The sequence below is a fragment of the Myodes glareolus genome, chromosome 9 (assembly GCF_982192425.1).
Source record: "Myodes glareolus chromosome 9, mMyoGla1.1, whole genome shotgun sequence".
NCBI lineage: Eukaryota > Metazoa > Chordata > Mammalia > Rodentia > Cricetidae > Myodes > Myodes glareolus.
In genome coordinates this window covers 62,699,605-62,722,795 of record NC_142034.1, presented here as the reverse complement: position 1 = coordinate 62,722,795, position 23,191 = coordinate 62,699,605, and the positions used below count along the sequence as shown (strand labels likewise).

Genomic DNA, 23,191 nt, shown 5'->3' with positions numbered 1-23,191 from the left:
AGAGCTGGGGCCTATAGAGAACTGGCACTCACAAGCCCCATCTAGAGATGGCGCCCACACTGGCTCTGACCCATTGTTGCCAAGCAACAGTGCAGCCTCCAACTGCTAAGTGTTCTGATTTGTCCATGAAGCTGCAAGTGCGGAAAGCTGCACAGGATCTGATTTTGATGTTGGCAACTATAATGGACAGCTAATGGCCTCCCAAAGGCCAATCCCAAAGGTATCCACAGCCTAGTCCAAGAACCTGTGAACGTGCTAGATTACAGTGTAAAGAGGCAGCATTCTCCCCTAACTCTAGATAGGGAAGACACTGAAGCACCCAGTGGGTCAAAGGTCCTTGAGTGGAGATAGGAAGCAGGTGAGGCAGTGCCACACTGATGCTGGGAGATGCTCAGAACAATCACAGCTGGCTGAGACAGAGCCATGAGCAAAGAAATACGGAAGGTCTAAAAGCCAGTAAAGATAAGGAAGTGGGTTCTCCTCCTTGGCTTCCTCAATCCACATCAGGACCAACACTGTGGCCTGAACCCCCAGGACAAGCAGCAAACTGAGACAGCACCCAAAAGAAACACCACACATAGAACCATGCCAGATGAAGCTGCGGTTCAATCCTACCCAACAGCTTTCCTCTTGTTCATACCAAGAACTTCAGGCCAGGATCATCTCATCTCCCTGATACCCTGCACCCAGTCAGGGACAATGTGTCTCTAGGGGGGACACTTATCTCAAGCTTACCAGAAAGTTCCTTATCTTCACCACATAGCCATAAAATTCTCCAGGGATTTCTAGAAAACACAACTGTTCTAAGTGTGGGCATTCTGGTTCCACTATTCATGTCATGTCAGCACCTGCGCATGAGAAACTATCGATAATTTTGGCCCTGGGAAACTGGCCTGGAAAACAGGGTAGGGCAAGAACTCTTTTAGCCCCACCCTCCCCACTGTCACTAAACAGAGTGCCCCTGTCAGGTGTTCTAGGAGAAGCCTCAGGCCCTGGAGCCCTGTTGCCACTGGGCAACCCAGCACCTGTAGCAAGATGGCCCTTTGGCTGATCTTAATACAGCAACCCATTTCAAGTAAGTTCTGTTGCTTTTGGCAGAGAGAGCTGTTCAGGTAAGGAAGGGTTGGAGGACCTACAGTGCTGACCACTCATCACAACACCAGAAGACTGAAACACCAGTCCAATCTTATCCAGTTTCTGCCAGGCCTGCCTAGGTCTTCCTTTTCCTCTCCAGCCCGTGCACAACACAACACCATTGGCTCTGTTCATTTCCCCTATCCCCATTAACTCCATACCAAGATTCAACTTCCAGAGGGCTTGTTTCCTATGACGCTTTCTCTGACCCTGGATTCCACCAATGTCTAACAATACTTTTTCACTTTTCTACCTACCTGCTGACATACCCAGGGTCAACATTATTTCTCACTCTATCAAGAATCAACATCTACAGACTCAAAGACATGCAGGCAGGGACTTAAATTTTATTCACTCACGCATGAATCCCAGACCAGGAAACATAGCACATGTGTGTAATAAGCATCAAATAGGGCAAAAATTTAACTATTTTTTTGTTCAAACACCGTAAGATATGACATGCATTAAATACATTAGGTAAAAACCTCACTTGTTATTTGTGACTAGTAACATTAAATATCAAAGTTATAAACTCTTTAGTACAACTGTCTTGAATAAACTTACTTTTAAAAATATATGATTTGATGGCTGGAGAGGTAGCACTGGCCACTCTTCCAGAGAACTTGGGTTCAGTTCCCAGCACCCACACGGCAGCTCACAACTGTCTGTAACTCCAGTTCTAGGATACTTGGCACTCTCATACAGACATACATGCAGGTAAACACACCAATGAACACAAATTTTTAAAAATATATATGATTTAGCTGAGCATGATAGCACACACCTTTAAACCCTGCACTTTCAAGGCTGAGGCAAGAGGATCACAAGTTCACAAGTTTTAGGTCAATCTAAGTTATATATAATAAGACTTTACTTAAAAATGCAAATATTGGGCCTGGAGAGGTGGTTCAGTGGTTAAGAGAACTGGTTGCCCTTCCAGGGTACCCAAGTTCAAGTCCCACCACCCAGATGACAGCTCCAGGGATCTGACGCCCTCTTCTGGCCTCCAACAGCACCAGGCAAGCACAAGGCATATAAATATAGAAGCAGGCAAAACATCCCTAATACAAAATAAATAAATTTTGCAAATACTGCCTGCTGAAATCATTAAAACAATCTGGAGTATGAGAAGGAACCCCTGATGAAGAGATAAGAACCAGCTCTACCTGCTCCTTGCCTGGGGCTCAGGTGGAAAGGATTACCCAACAGATCACAACCTCTCCCTCCACCAGCTCTTACTTTCTTTACCCTTACTAAACTACCCACTTCTTTCTCCATTTGCCCCACCATTTCTCTGTAGCCCATTCCCAGTGACTAAGAGAGTTCAGGGCTTGCTACTCACACCTCCTTTAACCTAGGCTTGCTCTTCTCTCAAACTCCCATTTCCTGGAATCTTCCAGGGCCTGATACGCTCTATCAGCAGAATTAGAATTGTCTGAGCACTTGTAAAAATCATTGGTCCCTCCCTGACTAGCCTGGGAAAAAGTCCCCATCAAATACATTAAAAACAAAAAATACCTTTCCAGATTTCATGATTTGTAGGTGTACCAGGAATAAGAGCTCCCGGGACATCAAATCCAAACTCTTCAGTCACAAAGTGCCCTCCCCAGCAACACAGATGCAACAAAGCACACATCAAAGATGTATACACTGGGCACCACACCCAAGCCTACCTGAGGAATCCAACCCTGTTGCCCCCGTGTGAAATGCCTTCCCGTTTACTTTATAATGTTCCTTGTTCTCCAAGGCCCAGCAACCCTACCTTCTCTCTGATTCTTCTATGTTTTTTTATTCTACTTGTTGTTTTGTTTTGTGAGACAGGGTTTCTCAAGACAGGGTTTCTCTGTGTAACAGCCCTAGCTGTCCTGAAACTTGCTCTGTAGACCAGGCTGGACTTGTACTGACAGAGATTCGCCTGCCTCTGCCTCCCGGGTGCTGGGATTAAAAGCATGGGATTAAAGACCACCACCACCTGGTTTAGAATCTTTGTTTTAATAATTTATTTTTATTTTAAGTGCACTGGTGTTTTGCCTGCATGTAAAAGAATGCATGTGTGAGAATGTCAGATTCCCCTAGAAAAGGAGTTACAGACAGTTGTAAGCTGCCATGTGGGTGCTGGGAATTGAACCTGGGCCCTCTGGTAACCACTGAGATATCGTTCCAGACCCTTATTCTATATTCTTAGCCTCCTGACAAAAATAAAAATCACAGTTCACACACTGTTGACTTCTAATTTTCTCACAAATGTTTACTTTGTCCACTTGGTCAGACTAAGTGTGCCAGCAAAAAACACTTCATTTTCACCCATCAATCTGACCCCAAACTTCAAATATCCTGCCTACTGACACAAACTGTCTTTCAAATGTTCATACCTCCGTCCCTCTTGGCTGCTCTTCAGAGGGTAGTATAGTTTTCCTGAGTGGTGTGGGAAGGTGAGCTATTGTTACAGAAATGACTTCATAAAATTTCGAAATCAGACCAGTGTCAGACTGAATTCAAGCACACCGCCAAGCTCACTCTCCCAAACTGAGGGCACAAAATCAGTGAAATGCCACTCTTAGGACCGTTATGAGGGAATAGCAAGGTCAAAGAAACACACAGCACAACTCAGGGTGAGGGAAAGAAAACAATATGGTTCTGAGTTTTACACAGCGGCTGTAAAATATCAGGTGGAGAGATGGCTCAGAGGATAAGAACGCATACTCTATGAGCATGAGAACTTAAATCCCATATAAAAAGGTGAGCATGTGGGGTTAGAGAGATGGCTCAGTGGTTAAGAGCACTGACTGCTCTTCCAGAGGACCCAGTTTCAATTTCCAGCACCCACATGGCAGCTCACAACTGTCTGAAGATCCAGTTGAAGGGGATCTGACACCTTCACACCAATGCACATAAAAAAAGAAAGTTAAATAAACCATAAAAAATATTTTTAAAAAAAGGTGAGCATGTCAGGTGGTGGTGATGGTACACACCTTTAATCCCAGCACTTGGGAGGCAGAGGCAGGTGGATCTGGATCTCTGTGAGTTCAAGGCCAATCTGGTCAATGGGAGCTAGAGCTAGTTCCAGGACAGGATCCAAAACTACAAAGAAGCCCTGCCTCAAAAAAACAAGAAAAAAAAAGCTGAGCATAGCACATGCCTGCAACCCAGCATTGGTGGGAGAAGAAAGGAAGACTTCAAGAATTCACTGGCCAGCCAGCCCAGTCAAAATGACAAGTTGCCTGTTCAGTTAAAAGATCCCTTCCCAAGACAAGGCATAGCACAACAGACACCTGAAAAGGCCTCCATATGCACTCCCAACAGACACCACATGCATTCACCCCAGCACCCCTCAAAACATATCATAGACAACACACACTCCACATACCACTCACTGAGAAGCCTGGTACAGGTTGCCAAACCCTTCTGAGTGTTAGGTTTTTTTAAAAAACCAAGAGAAATGGCGGTAAGAGGAAAAAATTTTTTTTCTCAAACTCTAAACACCAATCTGAACTCTAAACACCAATCTGAATAACACCTCGACTGATGGCTAATGACCCTGAGGGGTTCTGCCCAGAAGACCAACAACAACCTCTCAAGCTGCATTCCTGTAAGGCCTAAACAGCACCATGCCAGCCATGTAGGGATGATGAACCTGCTTTTCCAACAGGATCAAGAATTTACTGCCATCCTGTAGGTCACTGCCGTCTCACATAACCGTCTTTTTAAAGAAAATGATCCAACTAACTCACATATGGAAAATGCCTGTGGCCATAGTCTAAATCATGACCAGAAAAAAAACAAAAAACAGAGCTCAGAGAACCCAAATTCCTTTCCAAATACCACGCCGCCATCTTCATAGCAATATTTAGAAACATTTTGTGTTTCTTCTGCATAATCAATTGGTGCTAGACACCTCACAGGCCTTCTCTCTCCGTCCTCAGGCCAGGATTCCAAAGACTAGTTCCCATACGGACATCAGTAGCATACAGACACTGGTTAAAAATGAATATTCTCTCAGCTGACTCAGGAGGTAAAACCACTTACCACCAAGCCTGACAACCTGAGTTGTAGCCCTGGATCCCACATGGTAAAAGAAAACTGACTCCCACAAGTTGTCCTCTGATCTACACACATACACACACACACACACTACTGTGTGTGCACACAGACAGACAGACAGACAGACAGACAGATAGACAGAGACTGCAGAGACGGCTTAGCAGGTTACCACCTGATGCTCTCCCCAAAGGATCTGAGAGTTTGGATCCCATATTTGATAGCTCATAACTGTAGCACGAATAATAAAATCCAGAGACAGGAATTGGGGTTCAACCCGAAAATCAGAAAAGCAAAACAGCCAAGTCTCTAGAGAAGTCTTAACTCTACCAAGACTGGGCGACTGTAAACTAAACAGACAGCCTCTCTCTACTCCCATTTATATTTCATCTAGTGCTGGGATTAAAGTTGTGTGACTCCCTAGTACTGGGATTAAAGGTGTAGGCCACCACCACCTGGATTTGTTTCTGCACTGATCAGTATAGCCTAGCGTGTCCTTTAACTCACAGAGATCCATCTACCTGTCACCCAAATCCTGGGATTAAAGGTGTGTGTCACCATTACCTGACCTCTACTGGCTTTAGCTTTGCCTCTGGTCTTCAGGCAAGATTTATTAAAATACAAATACTATACCACTACACATAACCACCTATAACTCCAGTTCCATGGGATTCAATGGCCTATTCTGGCTACTGTGGTCACCTACATAGCACACACACAAACACAAGACAGAAAACAATTATAAATTAAAATGTATATATATACATAGCACACACACACACTTGCTTTTAAGAAAATAGTAATAGCTGAGCATGGTAACCCACTCAGGAGGCAGAGGCCAGCCTAGTTCCAAGCCAGTCATGACTACACGATGAAACCCTGTCTCAAAAAGCACAACAAAATTAATAATAAAACTTACTTTTAAAAAAACTTGAATGTACATTTCTCAAGGCTATGTATAATGCAGTTCAGTGATAGTGTTTCATCTAGCATACTCAAAGCCTGCTGGGTTCCATTCCTAGCACCACATGAAATGGAGCATGGTGGCACATGCCTATAATTCCAGCATTTAGAGAGTAGGAGTAATAAATTCAAAATAATTTTTAATTACATAGCAAATTTAAGTCACCCTAGGCTACACAAGACCCTATCACAAAGAGGGAAGAAAAAAAAACACAAAAAGTGTTGTCAGGATTTATCTACTAAATTGGAAACTCTGGGGTGGAGCCTGGCAACCAGCTGAAACCAATCCTCTAGGGAATCCTGATGCACAGCAAATTAGAGAGCTGATGTCTTTTCCATGAAGTAGTCCTTGTTGGTCTCATTTTAGGGGTAGAGCAAATCAAAGCTCAATGATGGACAGGCCTGGACGGGCCCCACCCCACCCAGCCAGAAGGCTCTTTAGACCCCATGCCCAACTCCAAAGCAATCTGCCACGAGGCTGCGGCACCCACAGTATGCCATTAGGTTCTCTGAGGCACTATGAGAGCAATGTGACAATGACATTACCAAAGAAGGGTGAGAGCAGAAGAAGGATGCTGCCTGAATTCAGAAGTGATTAATTATAAATGCTTTTAAATTCACATCATGCATTAGCCCTAGATGGCCAGTCATCCCTCAGGAAGAGCTTGTTTCTCCCAATTCCATTTGTCAGCTGAGTTACAAGACCAAAAGCCAGAGTCCCTAAGGACCAACTAACTCCTTGTACTACTTTGAACAGAGAGAGAACTAGAGTTACCCGTTCTTTCTCTAGAACACCCTTAGATGCACACTTAAATGCACACTGCCTGGGCTAGGCTCATAGGAGAGGAACCAGGAAAAGGCCTTTCTTTTCTGAACCCAGGACCCAACAGTGCTGAGAGAGTCACCAGAAGAATCCAGTGCACTCTAGAGAAGTACAGACCTGGCTCAAAGAAGCATGCTTTAAAAATAAAATAAAATAAAACAACTAAATAAAACACCTACCATATAAAGATATATAGCCCATTCAAATACTGACATTCAAATCACAGTACTTCCACAGATCCCAAGGTTGGGAGAAGGAAAGCCAGGAACTTTAACTCATCCACAATTCCCAGCCTTTCAAGGAATTCCTCCTCTATGGGACTTTTTACTAGAATAGCTAGAGTACAGGGAACCCAGGAATGGGACTCACAAACCAGCATGAATACCAGCTACCTGAGTCCTAAGCTTAACCTACTAGATCAAACAAGCGAAATACCAGCTGAGCCCTGAGCTTAACCTAGTAGATCTCAGTATTTCCACTGACACAGGGTTGTTAATCCCAGTCCTACACTCTGATGAAAGTGGTTCTGTTTTAAAGGCTGCTGAAAGAGCTTTGAGTTGTTAGGTTTGGGGTTTTTTTTTGGGGGGGGTTGGTTTTTTGAGACAGGGTTTCTCTGTGTAACAGTCATGACTGTCCTGGAACTCACTCTGTAGACCAGGTAACCCTCCAACTCAGAGATCCACCTGCTTCTGCCTCCCAAGTGCTGGGATTAAAGGCGTGTGCAACCAATGCCAGGCTGAGCTTCCAAGATTCAGGACCTGAACTTTCTCAATCATCAGACTGAGAACAGGTATGATAAACACACCTCTAGATAAAGTGGTTGAATACACACAGATTTTGGTTTTTTATACTTGTTTTTCTAAGTTTCGACTTTTAGGCACTATAAACAAATTAAGAAAATTCCAGGCCAGGCATGGTGCACACACCTTCAATCTCAGTACTTGGGAGGTAGAGGCAGGTGGATCTGTGAGTTCAAGACCAGCCTGATCTACAGGACAGTAAGGACTACAGAGAAATCAAGCCCACTCCCCCCTAAAAAAGAATCTTGGGGTTGAAGAGATGACTAAATTAAGAGCATGCGCTGTTTTTTCAGAGGATCCAAGATCAGTACCCATGTCAGAAGCTCACAGCTGCCCCAACTCCAGGTCCTGAGTATCCCACACCCCTCTAGTCTCTGAGAGCGCTGCACCCACATACACACAGAAACACACGCAAGTAATAAAATGATAAACAATAATATAAATCTCTTTTTTAACTAAGAAAGCTAGCTGGTCATGGTGCAAATGCCTTTAATCCCAGTATCAAGCCAACTGGTCTATATACTGCATTCCAGGCCAGCCAAAGCTACATATCCACTGCCTGACTTCAAGTGAAGGGTTGGGAATATAACTCCGTGGTAGACTGCTTTGCCTAGCATGTGTGAGGCTGTAAGTTCAATTTCCAACACTGCAGGAAAAAAAAAGAAAAAGAAAAAAAGAAACCAGCTGAACAGTAATTTCACGATACAGCTGGGCCAACAGTAGTGGTTTATGCCAGAGCAAAGTTAAACAGTGGAGCCTATGGTACAGAATCAAAAGACTTTGTCCTGGCCTGGCCAAAGGACTACTTATTACAGACCTTTACTGAACACTGTTGTAAGCCACAGGCTGAACTGGGCCTTGGAAAAGTAAAGAAAGACAGGGCAACCACTGGCCTCAAAGATGTCACAGTCTCAAAATGGCCAGAGTAACAGACTGTGTGTGGTGGGGAGGCTGGGAAAGTAGAGGAAGAAGGGCCCAGACACTGGTAGCTGGCCAAGGCTTGACATTAAGTTTGCTTAAATACAAATATACATTTAAATTCAAAGACCAGCAGAACAAAGGCTATGCATGGTACTACAGTCCTGGAGCGGGTGAGGCAGGAGAATCAAATTCCATGCCAACCTAGATAACACAGTGAGGCTCTCTGGGGAAAAAAAAATGCTCTGAATTCAGCACTCAGGGTCACTAGGGGCTCAAACCAGTCAATCACACCCTGTCAACAAGAAAGGAAGCTCTACAATCAGTGCAATTGAATGAAATTCATTCTTCCCATGTTTTAGTCCACAACAAATTGAAATTACCACTACTAATGAAATTAAAAACGAAGTTCCTCTCATTTCCAGAAAAACAAGCCATTGAAAGTTTCTCCAAAACTTTTCAGCTACTTTCACAGGACTCTTATCAGAATCTCCACTCTTGGGAAATCCACTCCTGATTATGAAAGATTACATAACAGGCAGCCATATTTCAACAGCGGGTTTCTGTAAAGGATGGGCCGCTTTTCAAGACTGTAAACACCACGCCAGGTATAGTCACTTCGAAGTTTCAAATATATGGGCTGGAGAGAATGCTCAATGTTTAAGAGCACATACAGTTCTTTCAAAGAACCACAGATGCAGCTCACAACCAAATATAACTCCAGCTCCAGGAGATCAGACACCCTCTTCTGCACTCAGGGGGTACCTACAGGCACAGGTGCACAGCCCTCCCCCCCCCCCCCGACACACACACACAATTTTTTTTTTAAAGTTTCACATTTCTTTGTAACTCAGATGTCTGGCACCACACACCCTTCAAGGAAGAGCGATCTCAACAGAGCCCCCAATCCTTCCAACTCAGAGTTCGGAAATCCAAACACCCCACAAAGTTGCTCCTGATACAGCAGCCCACGTGGTACAGGACTTTGCAACTAATGTTTACAAAACAAGAGCCCAGGCAGACAAACACAGATAATTAGCCTAACTTTAAAACTAGAAAAACAAACTTTAAAAACACAAAAAGCATCCTGAATCCGTGGCCCACCCCTTTAATCCCTCCACCCACGAGACAGAGGCAGGCAGGTCACTGTGCACTCAAGGCCAAACTGGACCACCACAGACAGGACTAGAACCTGTCACAAAACAGAACAAAAGCAAACACACGTAAAAATCAAAGATGAGACCTACAGGTGCTTCCAACACAATCATTAGTAACACCCTTCAGAAGCAAACTGCAGTTCCTCCCATGCTCATTTAAATACAGATGAGAGCTTCATTACCAACGAAAAATAGATGGAAAGCTTAATTACAACGCACAGCGATCACTGCGGTGTGGCGCCAGTATCTACCGCTATCGCTGTCTATCTGGAGTTACAGGACCGCAAAGTTCCCGCTAAGTCTTCATTATATTACGTAATGTAAGGGGGACGTCGATCATAGAAATTCACCTTATTCAATCATTTCGGTCCCTTCTTTCACAGGTTATTTTCTGAGGTGTGCAAATGAAGGATTCACGTGTCTTTTTCACCTTTCCCTGCCCATTTTCTTGTGTCAATGTTAAAAATAACAGGCAAGCAATTTGGAGGAATCCTCAGCACACCTTTAAAGAAATCCTTAAGAGCTGTGGAGTGCCCTGGAGATGGGGCTTCCAGCTGTGACACTGACACCCTCTGACTGGATGACCTTGGGCAAACTAACGCATCTTTGGGCCTCAGTTCCCCTTGTCAAAATCACAAGAATGGCTAAATCCCATCGTTTCTGAAACACAAGACTTCAAACGCATCCCAAGGCAGTACTAAAGTGAAGAGGCCGCTGGAGGGACTGAGGCCCGAGACCGAGGAACGGCCTGAAACCGGCCGGGGTTTCTGGGGAGCTCTGGCGGCCGGCTCCCCTGCAAAGCCATTGGGCCAACTTCAGGTTGCAAACAAAAAACCTGTTGGCCGGGACTCCTCCAGGAATGGCCTGCCTCTCCCAACGCGCTCGGCTCGCGCTCCGAGGGAGCCGGCACACCGGAGAACGGGGGTCTCCCGGAAGAGGCCGGCCCCACGCGCGGTTCGCCCACCCTGACTCGCCCAACAGGGCCGCCGGGTCTCTGCCATCCCACGCGGAACAAAAGGCAGCTGGAGCCTGGCTCCGCCGCCCCCGTCCCCGCTGTGCTGTGGAGTGGGGGCCGGGTAGGGGAACCTAGTTCCCCGAGGCGAGAAGGACGTGGGTAAGGGGGACCCCTCCCCGGACCCCCTGAAGGAGGCCAGCCGGCTCTGATCCGGGACGAGGGGGGAGAGCCGGGGAAGCGCACACTCCGGGGAGGGGCGGGGTTGCTCCAAACTGAAGGCTACGGAGCTGAGGTGTGAAGCAAGGACAGGCGCCCCAGCCGGGAGGGAGGCGGGCGTCCTCCCAGCCCAGAGCGGGCTCAGGTGGGGCGGAGCCTGGGCGAGCCGTCCAGCCGGGTGGGGTCCGGCTGGCCGCACGGTGCACGCCCCGGCCAGCGACGGGGAAGCCGGTGTTCTAGGGGCGTCCACGCACTGGAGAGAAGGAAGGTCCGCGCCCCGCCCCACCCCGGCTCCCGAGCTACCCCCGCCCCAAGTCCCGCGCGTCTCGGCTCACCTCCGTTCCCGGCCCGCGCGAGTGCAAGGCTGCAGCCGCCGGCAACGCTGGAGAGGCGGGAGCGACCCGAGCCCGTGCAGCGTTTGACACCCACACGCCAGCCAACATGGCGGCCGAGAGGGGGCGCGCCGGCGGCGAGCGCGCGCGCGCAAGCCCCTCCCCTCCGAGCCCCTAAGCCCCGCCCCGTAGCCACTGGCTCCGCCCTTCCTAGTCTCTAGGCCCCGCCTCCGATCCTGTCCGCCCCGCCCACAATATGCCCCTAAGGCCTCCTCTTAAATAGCTCCTGCTATCACACAAACCCAAGCAAATTTATGCAGCCCTAAATCAGAACCCTCCGCATCCCCCAACCTCAACAATTCCCGAAGGCATACACACTATAACCCTCAATCCACACTCCTCCCTTGAACCAGGCAAGCCCACAGCCTTCTCAGAACCACAACTTAGTCTTTCCACTTGGTCGTGAAAAATATTGTGTGAAGCAATGACCGGAAGGAGGCCTGACAGGGTTGATTTATTTAGCTGCAAATGTGTTCACTTCATGAGGATCCACTTATGCATACTTCAGATTTGTGTGTTTTTCCATGTGTGCATTATATTTCAATAAAAATATTGAGTCCAGAACTTCTAGTAGGCGGCCCAAGTAACTGAACAAACTAAACAAGTGGAATCTACAACCCCAGTCTCCCGCGCCTCACCAGAACCCTGCGATTTGGCAAACCCCAATTGCAGGCCTGCAGTCCGGCTCTTACGCACCCAACAAAGCCATGTGAAGCGCTTCTTCCACTTGGTAAGGAAAGTTGCCTGCCAAACTATGAGCTGCATACAAAGACAGGCGGGAGAACAGAGCCGAGTCCCTCACACAAGGAGGCAAACGGGGCCCTGCCTTCCCTGAGGGAGGTTCTCAGAAGAGCCAGAACTGGAGGCTAGAACTCAAAGATAGCAGAGAGCCCTCACAACAGGGGCTAGGACATGAATCAGGCCTCAAGAGGAGGGCAGAGAGGACTACTTTTTTGTTTTACTTTTTGAGACAGGGCTTCTCTGTGTAGCCCCAGTTGTCCTGGAACTTGCTCTGTAGACCAGGTTGGCCTCCAACACTGGGATTAAGGGTGTGTGCCACCACTGCCCAACTAGGGCACTCCTTCTGTTGCCAGTCTGTGCCCAGAAATCTCATTCTGCCTTTGATCGCTGAAGGGCAATTCACAGGTCCTTGTACTCCTCTGATCAATAAATTCATCTTCGCGATTAAAGACTCCGCATGGAAATTAAAAAGAAAAAGAATTCACATGTCAAAAGCAGGGAATCACCAGGCAGTAGTGACACATACTTTTAATCCCAGTACTTGGGAGGGAGGCAGAGGCAGAATGATCCCTAAATTTGAGGTCAGCCTGGTCTATGGAATAAGTTCCAGGACAGCTGGACAGCTGGGGATACACAGAGAAACCCTGTCTCAAAAAGAAGAAGAAGAAGAAGAAGAAGAAGAAGAAGAAGAAGAAGAAGAAGAAGAAGAAGAAGAAGAAGAAGAAGAAGAAGAAGAAAAAGGGGGAAAAAGGAAAAGAAAAAAGGGTAGAGAATATAGAGTCCTTTTCTCTGCCCAAAATATAATAAAGTTGGGGCTACCCCAACATGTTTGCAAGCTCACATGGTCACTTTTCTCTCCTCTTGAAAGTCCAACTTGAGAAAGCTCTGGATACTGGAAGCCCCTCCCCATAATCTACTACTATGTGTCTCCCTGGATTGATTGATAAATGAATCATATATTATGTACCTGCTTTGCCATGAGAACTAGTTCCACTTTGAACTGGTCCATCCGGTAGGGAAAGATGTGTTTGTGATCCCTCTCCTCCCTATCACAAGGTAACCGCAAAGTGTCCTATAACAAAAGACCAGTTAAGGGGGGGGGGTGGATAAAGCTTGTTTGATCGTTTATGTGGCAGGCTCCCTTCAACAGAGAAGACGCGAAGAACCCAGAGAAAACGGTCTACCTGTATGCTTTATAAGCTTCCATTTGATGAAGAACGAGCAGCCGTGAAGAGCTATAATTAGATATAAGGGGGTGGCCCTAAGAAGAAAGCCCAGAGAGGCTTGCTGTTCAAATTTATTTTTTTTTGTTTTGTTTTTTGTTTTTTGTTTTGTAGAGACAAGGTTTCTCTGTGTAGTTTTGGAGCCTCTCCTGGAACTCGCTCTGTAGACCAGTCTGGCCTCGAACTCACAGAGATCCGCCTGCCTCTGCCTCCTGAATGCTAGGATTAAAGGCTTGCACCACCACTCCCCGGCTCTGTTCAAATTCTGAACCTCTCGTTCACACACCTTTCTAGATAACTTGCAGAGCCTCTTTCGAAGATCTAGTGACCTACAGGCTAGGTCAGAGACATTCTCTCTGGTCAACTCGTCGGAGGAGGTTTGTCTAGGATTTATGGCTGGCTTTAGTGGAGAGGAATTCTAGTTTCTATGACTTGCCTGGGAGGATGACAGAAAGTAGGAGAAAGAAGGCCAGGAAAGGATCAGAAAGATACCTTGCCATGACACCTTTCTAATATCCTTCAGTTCAAAGTATTGGGCATGTCAAATGTCACACTTCGGGGTGTCACTTACCAAATACCAACAACATTATGGAGAATGGAACTTAGAGGACAAAAAAAGTCTGCATTAAAATGATGACATTCTGCCCTTTTACAACTCCAGACTGACAGGGACAGCGGGGCAAGGGTGGAGACAGCCCACACTCAGTCTGAAACAACCTTAAGATTCTCTTCAGGGGTTCCCACAGAGGTGAAGCTGAGACTTGAGAGAAAAAGGGAAAATCCTGAGAATACGGGGGAAAGAGCCTCACTCCAGAGTGTGGATGAAACCTTTCGCCAACTGAAAACGAAGATTTCCACCACAATTAAGAAAAATAACATTTGCTGTGAAGGGTCACTATATAGGGTAAAGTACTTATTTTATAAAAAAAATATTTTCAATACAAATGTCAAATAAGACTGGGTGGTGGTGGCTCATGCCTTTAATCCCAGCACTTGGGAAGCAAAAGCAGGTGAATCTCTGTGAGTCTGATGTCAGCCTAGTCTAGGTAATGAGATCCAGGCCATCAGGGCTACTTCACAAGACCTTGTCTCATAAGATTGGAAGACAGGAAAGCAGGCAGGCAGGAAAGAAGGAAGGATGAGAGCAGGGAGGAAAGAATTCAAAAGCTTGGGTGTACATGACCTTGAGTAAGGTCCTACTTCTCCCAAACGTAGGAAGATAACCTAACTTCCTGCCTCACAGTGATCTAGAATTTACCTTATCAATTATAATCCTATCTGATACTCCTCAGGAACCACCGTAAGATTTCATTCATATTCCTTAGCTACTTTTGTTTTATTTTGTTTTGTTTTTGTTTCTTGAGACAGAAATTCTCTGTGTGACAGCTTTGGCTGTCTTGGAACTCACTTTGTAGACCAGGCTGGCCTCAAACTCACAGAGATCTACCTGCTTCTGCCTCCCAAGGACTGAAATTAAAGGTGTGTGTCACCACCATGTCCTTAGCAACTTTTGAAGACAAATGCTTCAAAACAGACGAAAAGGGAACATAAGACTATTGTAAAAAACAATCTACTTACATCTTACAGATGCCCAAATCTAAGCTGTCAGGCATGTCTTGTGTCCTCACTAAGTGTCTTTTTCTTTTAACCTCATATTTAAAAACTGAATTAAAATCTCTTTCAGAGGGTAGAAAGCTGTATTAGTGGTTAAGAATGCACATCAGACACAAACGACCACCTCTGTGGGGTCCTACACCTCTGGCCTTTGCAGACACCTTCATTCACATGCACACATATAGCACAATTAATAAAAAACCCAGAAATAGAAATTGGGGTTCAAATGGCAATACTGCCTCCAGGAATCTCAGAATGAGACTGTGAGAGCTGTGTTCTCCCATTTTATATTCCTCTCTAGGGCTGAGATTAAAAGCATGCACCACTACCAACTGGTTTCTATGACAAACTAGTGTGTATACTGGGATTAAAGGTGTGTGTCACCACTGCCTGGTCTATAAGACTGATTAGTGCAGCTGTTTTACTCTCTGACCTTCAGGCAAGCTTAATTTATTAAAATACAAATGAAATTTGTATTTATTTATACAAATTTTATTTTATTTATTTATACTTTATACACACACACACGTAATTAAAAATAAATCTTTTTAAAATCGCTTTTAAGAAGCTAGGTGGTAGCTCATACCTTTGATCCCAGCACTCAGGAGGCAGAGACAGTGGATCTCTGTGAGTTCAAGGTCAGCCTGGACTACAGAGCTAATTCTAAGACAACCAAGGTTATATATACATGTGTGTGTACGTATACACACATAAATGTATATATGTGTGTGTATGATATATATATTAAAGATAGATATAGATATCGATCGATATCAATATAGATATAGATAGATATCTTGTTTAATAAATTCCAACTGGCTGGGCAGTCGTGGAATACCCCTTTGATCCAGCCTGGTCTACAGAATAAGTTCCAGGACAGCCAAGGCTACACAGAGAAACCCTGTCTTGAAAAAAAATCAAAACAAGTCAGGCAGTAGTGATGCAGCCTTTAATCCCAGCACTCAGGAGGCAGAGACAAAAGGATCTCTGTATATTTGATACCAGCCTGGTCTACAGAGTTCCAGGATAGTCAGGGCTTACACACGGCTACACAGAGTTGCAGGGGGTGGGGGGGAGTAGGGGATGAAGGAATGTCTCCGATTGCTCTAGTTGCCAGAACAGAGCCCCTCCATCACTGTTAACTCTGAACCCAGAAAAATAACTTGAAGGGGTGGGGGGGTCAATGTGAAGCAGAGTTGGAGTTTGTTAAGAAGTGTCTTGTTTTGAGAAGGTTCTCATTACATCATCCTTGGCTGGCCTGGAACTCACTAGTATTGGGTCTCAAAAACCCAAGATAAATGGCTGAGTTGCCTATTAATATATCAGATCTGATGTTGGCCAGTTTCCCCAGCATCACTCGGGATCTGTGGCTCCTTCAAGCACTTCTCACCCCACCCCCTACCCTAAGCCTCTCCCTCCCAGGGGCTGGGCTTCTGCTCCTACCCCTTCCCTACTAGCTTGATTCCTATATCATGCGGCCATTTTTACTATGGTCTCTTGGCCTTTTGGCCTTGGCCACCTCCATTGGTCCACAGCCCTCTCTTGCTCCCCCTCTCCATCTCTCCTCTCATGGTCTGGTTAAGTCTGCCAACCATGTTCAGACTGTACTCTCCCCTCTGCCTGCTTTCTTCCTTATATCTACAATAAAAATCTCCACACTTCAGGAGTACTTACGTCCTCCTCCTTTTATTTCATTTTTTCATTCAACTATATGGACCAGACTGACCTCAAACCTGGAGATCTGCCTGCTTTTGCCTCTGCATCCCAAGTACTGAGATTAAAAGCCTTATCACCATGCTTAGCAACTAGCCTGTACTGGGGATGGGTATCTACCAGATTTTTGAATGAGGGGCTCATTTCTTCTGCCTTTCTATCCTGTCTCACAGCGAACTATAAAATCTCTACTGATGCATACCCAGGCATAGAGGACATTACTGTCTAAATCATTGTCTGATTTTTGGACGTTGGGGAATGCTGGTGATTGAGTCCAGACTCTTGTAGATCTAGACAAGTGCTCCCAGCCATTATCCTAGTTTTTTGGGGTTTTTTTTTATTTTGCTTTGTTTTGAGACAGGGTTTCTCCATAGTTTTGGTGACTGTCCTAGAACTCTGTAGACCAAGCTGGCCTTGAACTCACAGAGATCCACCTGTCTCTGCCTCCTGCGTGCGAAGATTTTAAAGTCGTGCATCACCACTGCATAAATTTTTTTCAGTGAGGGGAATGTTCCCTATCTGTGTTTTGTTTTTGTATCTGTGTCTTTGTTTTGTTTTGCTTTGTTTTTATTTCTCTGTCTAACACTCCAATTTCTCTTTTAAAAGAGGAATGTGACAAACCAAACCAGGCTTTAGTTTCTCATTCAATATTACTGTTACTTTCCCCCCATTGGCTGGTGCCTAATATCACAGTGTTTCAGACTGACAAATTTTAAAAGAACAAAGGGAAGGCAGGAAGGAGGAAAGGGGTCATCAAGCTCCTGGAATGGAGGTGGGAGTTTTGCATACAAATTTTACAAGATAAGGGATGCTAATAGACTTACATACCTTTGCATAAAAGTTTAATAAGGTAGGGGAGATTTATGGAATTCTGGTTCTTGGTAGGCTACTTACCTTTGAATTTAAAATATAATAATATCACCTGTTATGGTAAAACTAAAACACCGCAGGTCCCCAAGTGGTGGCAGTGGGCAGCAGGCATGAAATTACCACGGACCTCAAAGGCAGCTGATCCTAGGCAGGGAGCCACACAGTGGGTGAGAGACAGAAACCTATTAGGCATGCCATGCAGAGAAAGTGGGTATTTATTTAGTGGGTTATGGAGGGGAAAGGGAAAGGGGAGAAGGGAAAAGAGAGAGGAGGGGGGAGAAGTAGGGAGAACGGAGAGAGAGAGAGACCCCAAAGGAAGGAGCTCAGGCTGGAAGTGGAAGGCAGATCAGCTTTCCTCAGTAGAAGTGGGAGAGAGTGGGTGGGGCTTGTCTTTTAAAGGGACAGGACAGACCTTTACATTCCCATCTCTTTTTTTATAATAAAAAGGCTTGAGGTTAAACACAACAGGTTAAAGGAATTGGGACAGCATATTCTCAAGACTGCTTCCTGCTTATTTGAGGGCACCGTCTTGGGGAAAACCTAAGAAGGCTGGGTGCTGGTCACATCCTGGGTAGCTGGTCTCTTTGTTCCTGTCCAGTGTTTGTGGTATGAAAATGTCTGGTGTCTCTTACACCTGCTTAAGGTATTGGCAGAGCAGAGGGCAAAGTTAAGCTCAGGAAAAAAAAAAATTAGAACCGGGAAATTGAGAAGGGTTAATCTGACCTGTTTAAGGTGAATCCTTCAATTCGGCTTCCTGAAACTCACAAGAATTTTTTGGGTTTGTGAAAATATAAGTTTTTATTTTGTTTTGTTTTGTTTTTTTTGGGGGGGGGGTTGAGACAAGATTTCTCTGTAGCTTTGGTGGCTGACCTGGAACTAGTTCTTGTAGACCAGGCTGTCCTCGAACACACAGAGATCCTCCTGCCTCTGCCTCCCAAGTGCTGGGATTAAAAGCCTGTGCCACCGCTGCACAGCTGAAAATATACTTAAGTTTTAAACAATAGCATATTTATATCAGAATAAAAGTATTTTTAAGACTATGAAAGCAACATGAGAGAGAAATTTGATAACTTGTATTTGTCCTCACACATACACATACATAATTTGCAGGTATACACCTTAATAACTTGCATTTGTGTTTTACTGAAATTTGTTTGATGAGGTTGTTCTTTTAAACTGACAAAACCTCTCAACTGTCAAACTGTATCAGAGATCTTGGAGAAGGATTTTACTTGAGTTATTGATTAGAAAACGACAGAAAACTTACTTGGTTGACACCTAGAGCTACTACTCAGGGTCTTCCACAACCACTGAGGGTCGTATTTTTCTTTTGCTGTTTAAAGCAGGGCCTGCCAGGCTCCAGAAGATCCTGTGGGCTAAGAAATCTGTAGGAAGACAAGCCTGCCTTGACCTGAGCAGGTAGGCTATCGATTCTAGCAATTCTGTTCACTGTCTGAAGATCTTTAGTTCAGATGAAAGGCAGTTTCTCCCAGTGGTCAGCGCTTAGCAGTTGAAACAAATTGTGGATGGAGGTTGTTTTTGTGTCCATTTGTCTTCTATCTTCTTTGGAGGAAATAGTTCTGCTGCTAGGAGCCAACCTGCCTCTTTTTGTTATGAAAAGTCTTTTAATAATTAGATATTTAAATGCCATATTTCCCAGATTTCTGAGCAGTTGAGGTATAACTACAGTATAGAATCTGCCTGGAGACCAAAAAAAAAAAAAGTAAAAAAGAGCCAGGCGGTGGTGGCACATGCCTTTAATCCCAGCACTCGGGAGGCAGAGGGAGGTGGACCTCTGTGAGTTCAAAGCCAGCCTGGGTGACAAGAGCTAGTTTCAGGACAGGCTCCAAAGTTACAGAGAAACCCTGTCTTGAAAACCCAAAAAAAAAAAAAAAAAAAGAATATGCCTGGAAAGCTGGAATCCTAGCTTGGCTGTGCTGGCTTTCAATTTAAGGAGTACGATTTACACTCGTAAAAAGACAGAAAGAAGAAAAAACTGCTTGCAATAGAAGGTTAACGGCAGAACTGACAATAGTAGAGAACAGGTTAATATATTTTAAATGAGGGTTGGATTAAGAGACTTAAAAGTACAGACCAATTTAAAACATGAGATTTCTTTTTTCATAGTATGGAATGAGATGCAATGAACAGACAATTATAAGATTTAACAGTAAACATAGGTGCAGGGCTTGTCTCTTAAAGGGTCAGGACAGATGATTATACCATCACTTTTTTTTTTTTTTGAAAAGCCCAAGAGTCTTTAGGACACACCTGATATGCATCAATAACTAAGAAGGTGAATTTAAATATATATATTTATATTTATGAGATTTTGGCTGCATGTATGTGTGTGCCATGTGCACTGCTGGCAACTACAGAGGCCGGAAGAAGGCATCAGATCACATGGAACTGGAGTTATAGACTGCTGTGAGTTATCATGTAGGTGCTGGGAATCAGATCCAGGTCCACTGCAGGAACAAGTGCCCTTAGCCATGTCTCAAGCCACTAGATTTACATGAATGAAAGATAAATAGAGTTTTTAAAGTTTACCTTTCTTGGGAGGAAGAGAGGGCTCAGCAGTTAAGACCACTTGCTGCTTCAGCAAAGGACCCAGGTTCAGTTCCCAGTACCCACTTGTTGACTAACAACCATCTGTAACTCCAGTTCCAGGGAATCAGGCACTTTCTTCTAAACCATGTGTACATTTGGTACATTTTGCTTACATACATACAAATAAATGCTTTTCGGTGTTTTGGTTTCTCATGACAGTATTTCTCTGTGTAATAGCCCTGGCTATCCTGGAACTTTTTTGTAGACCAGCCTGGCCTTGAATTCATAGAGATCCACCTGCCTCTGCCTCCCAAGGGCTGGGATTAAAGGCTTGTACCACCACCACCTGGCTCAAATAAATAGATATTTTTAATTAAATTAGAAAGCCAGGCATGATGGCCCAGGGCTTTAATCCTACACTGGGAAGCTGAGCCGGAAAGATCTTGAATTCATGGCCAGCCTGAGAACCTCTCTAAACAAACAAAAACAAAGGTTAACAAATAAATTGAATTAGCTGTGGCCAGATGCCACAGCACTGAGCAGCCGTGACCTGACACCTGATAACAACTTGACATTTTCCAAATAAATTACATTTATTTGTTTGTGTGGTGGTGGTGGGGTCTACACTTGGAGGTCAGAGGACAATGTGTGGGAGTCAGTTCTCTCCCTTCTGCTGTGTGGGACCAGGGCGGGAACTGAGTCGTAGGTCACCCTTGGCAGGAAGCACCATATTCCCTGCGGAGAAGTCCTGCTAGCCTGCGGCAGGCTTTGGGAAGAGAACTGGACACAGATAAAGGTGTGACTTGCTACCCTCAGGGATAGGAAGTGATTGGAAGCACAAGATTGGGCAATGCTGAGGAGGTGGGGGAGGCCCTCCCTATTAGGTGCCAGGTCAGAGGTGACATTCCTTTGTGAGCCCAAGCCAGTCCTCATTTCCCAACCCCATTTGGAAGCACACTACCCCCCCCCCCCCAGTTCCTTCTCTTAAAGTCATCTTCTCTTAAGTCATCTTCGTGACAATACTTTGGGGTCAGTAGTGACATTTCTGTTTTACAGAACAGGAAAATCACGATCACGACCCCCTGCACCCCGGATTTCTCTGCGAGCATGGGAAAGAGTGAGAGTCTGAGGACAGGGAATGCTGTAAACCCAGTGACTTCACCAAAGGGTTCGTTGTTACTATTTTTGGTGAAGGGCCTCACTTTATAGCCCACACTAAACTCACGGTATAGATCGGGCTTAGCTCAAACTTGTGGCAGGACTCCTCTCTTAGGTGCTGGGATTACAAGTGAAAGCCACCATTCCCAGTTTCCAAAGATTTGAACACTAGGCTCAAGGTCATGGTTCCAGGTCTAGTGGGCCAAGCTCAGCCCTGGAGGACCCGCCTAAAGCACTGAGTGCCCCGAGCTCTACCCAGAGCACTGAGATAACTGAAGAGAGGGTTGGAGAAAAGGCTCAGCAGTTCAGAGCACTTGCTGTTCTTCCAGAGGACCAGGGTTTGGTTCCCAGCACCCACTCTGACAGCACACAGCAGCCTCTAATTCCAGATCCAGGGATCCAATGCCCTCCAAGGGCAAACATGGGGTATGGACGGACACACACACACACACGTAAAAAATAAAAAAAAAATCTTTCTGGAAATAACAATAAAAAAAATCTTTCTGGAAATAATAGGAAATTAAAAAAAAAAAGAATTGAGAATTGTTCCCTAAAAAGAACCCCAGGTGGGTTGGAGAGATAGCTCAATGGTTAAAAGCACTGCCTGCTGTTCCAAAGGTCCTGAGTTCAATTCCCAGCAACCACATGGTGGCTCACAACCATCTGTAGTAAGATCTGGTACCCTCTTCTGGCCTGAAGAACAATGTATATTTAATGAATAAAAAAAAAAAAAAAGAACCCCAACCTGGGGAATCCAGAAATATAACCTCTTGTTCGCCAACTTTCTCTGGGCCTTATCTTCCCTATCTGTGACAAGGAAATAAAATTCTTCCTATCATAGAGATTGCATTCTACCTCAGGGGCAGAAGCAGAGGAGGAAATGCTTTAGAAACTTGAAGTCTGAGAGGTTATCTGTGGCTAGACCCTCCAGGGGTCCAGGGAGCTTCCCAAGTGCAGGGATTACAGGCCTGAGACTCTGACAGCTTGGGCCCAAGTCTTCAACCTGTCAAGGTCTCCAGTGTGGTGGTACGTGCCTACAGTGGCAACACTGGGACAAGAAGGCAGAAGAATCCCAAATTCAAAGTCAGTCTGAGCTAAACATCAAAACCTTTGACTCAAAAACATAGCCAGGAGTGGTGGCACACAACTTTAATCCCATCACTCAGAAGGCAGAAGAAATTCTCTGTGAATTTGAGGTCAGCCTGGTCTACATAGTGAATTCCAGGACAGTCAGGGCTACTGAGACCCTATCATAAACAAGCAAACAAAACAAAAACTATCTAGATCACAAAACATAAGACTAAGAAAGTACCACAGAGGGGAGGAGTCTAAGAAACAGAGTGACACTCTACTGTGTGCTATGGTGGTCAGATCCCAGCACAGAAAACGAGGACACCAACAATGCAGATGATTTCTATGTTTTGGGCAGTGGTATCCCCCCAAAGTTGACAATAGTAGGTGGGGTTGGGGCTCAGTGGTAGAACACTTACCTCACATGGGTTGAGGCACAGGTTTGGTCTCTTATACTGCACAGCAAGAGGACAATGGCAATATAAGGTCATTATGGGGAAGAGGAGGGTAACAAAGGGTTCCCTGTGCTGGGTATAAAATCATTCCAAGCTAAAGTTTTTCTTTTAAACATATACACACAAAGCTGGACACCGTGGCATGCCCCTGTGGCCTTAACTACTGTGGAGATTATGAGGAATCCTAAGCCTAGGAGTTTCAGGCCATCTTGGGCCAGGTAACGAGAACTTGTCTCAAAAAGAAGACAACAGAAAACAAAATAAACAAAACACCTGCACAGAAAAAGTTGCCAACAACGCATCAGAATGTAATTGAGAAACCCCAGCAACTCTAGGAGAGCCTCTCTCTCTCTTTCCCTGTGTGTGTGTGTGGTGTGTGTGTATGTGTGGTGTGTGCCTT

At 45.2% G+C, this 23,191-nt stretch overlaps 1 protein-coding gene across 5 annotated transcripts in view; it reads right to left on the bottom strand.

Moving 5' to 3' along the window:
* The window catches only part of Epn2 (epsin 2), a 68,232-nt gene extending 56,749 nt beyond the window's left edge, over nt 1–11,483 (bottom strand). For 2 of the 5 annotated variants that reach the window (XM_048448169.3, XM_048448171.3), the window contains exon 1: nt 11,340–11,483. The gene's annotated coding sequence lies outside the window, so the exon portion shown is untranslated. Of the gene's footprint in view, nt 1–10,183; nt 10,462–11,339 lie in introns of those variants that run through there. The other 3 variants (XM_048448172.3, XM_048448174.3, XM_048448170.3) reach the window with 2 other exon arrangements.
* Nucleotides 11,484–23,191: the final 11,708 nt, after the last annotated feature.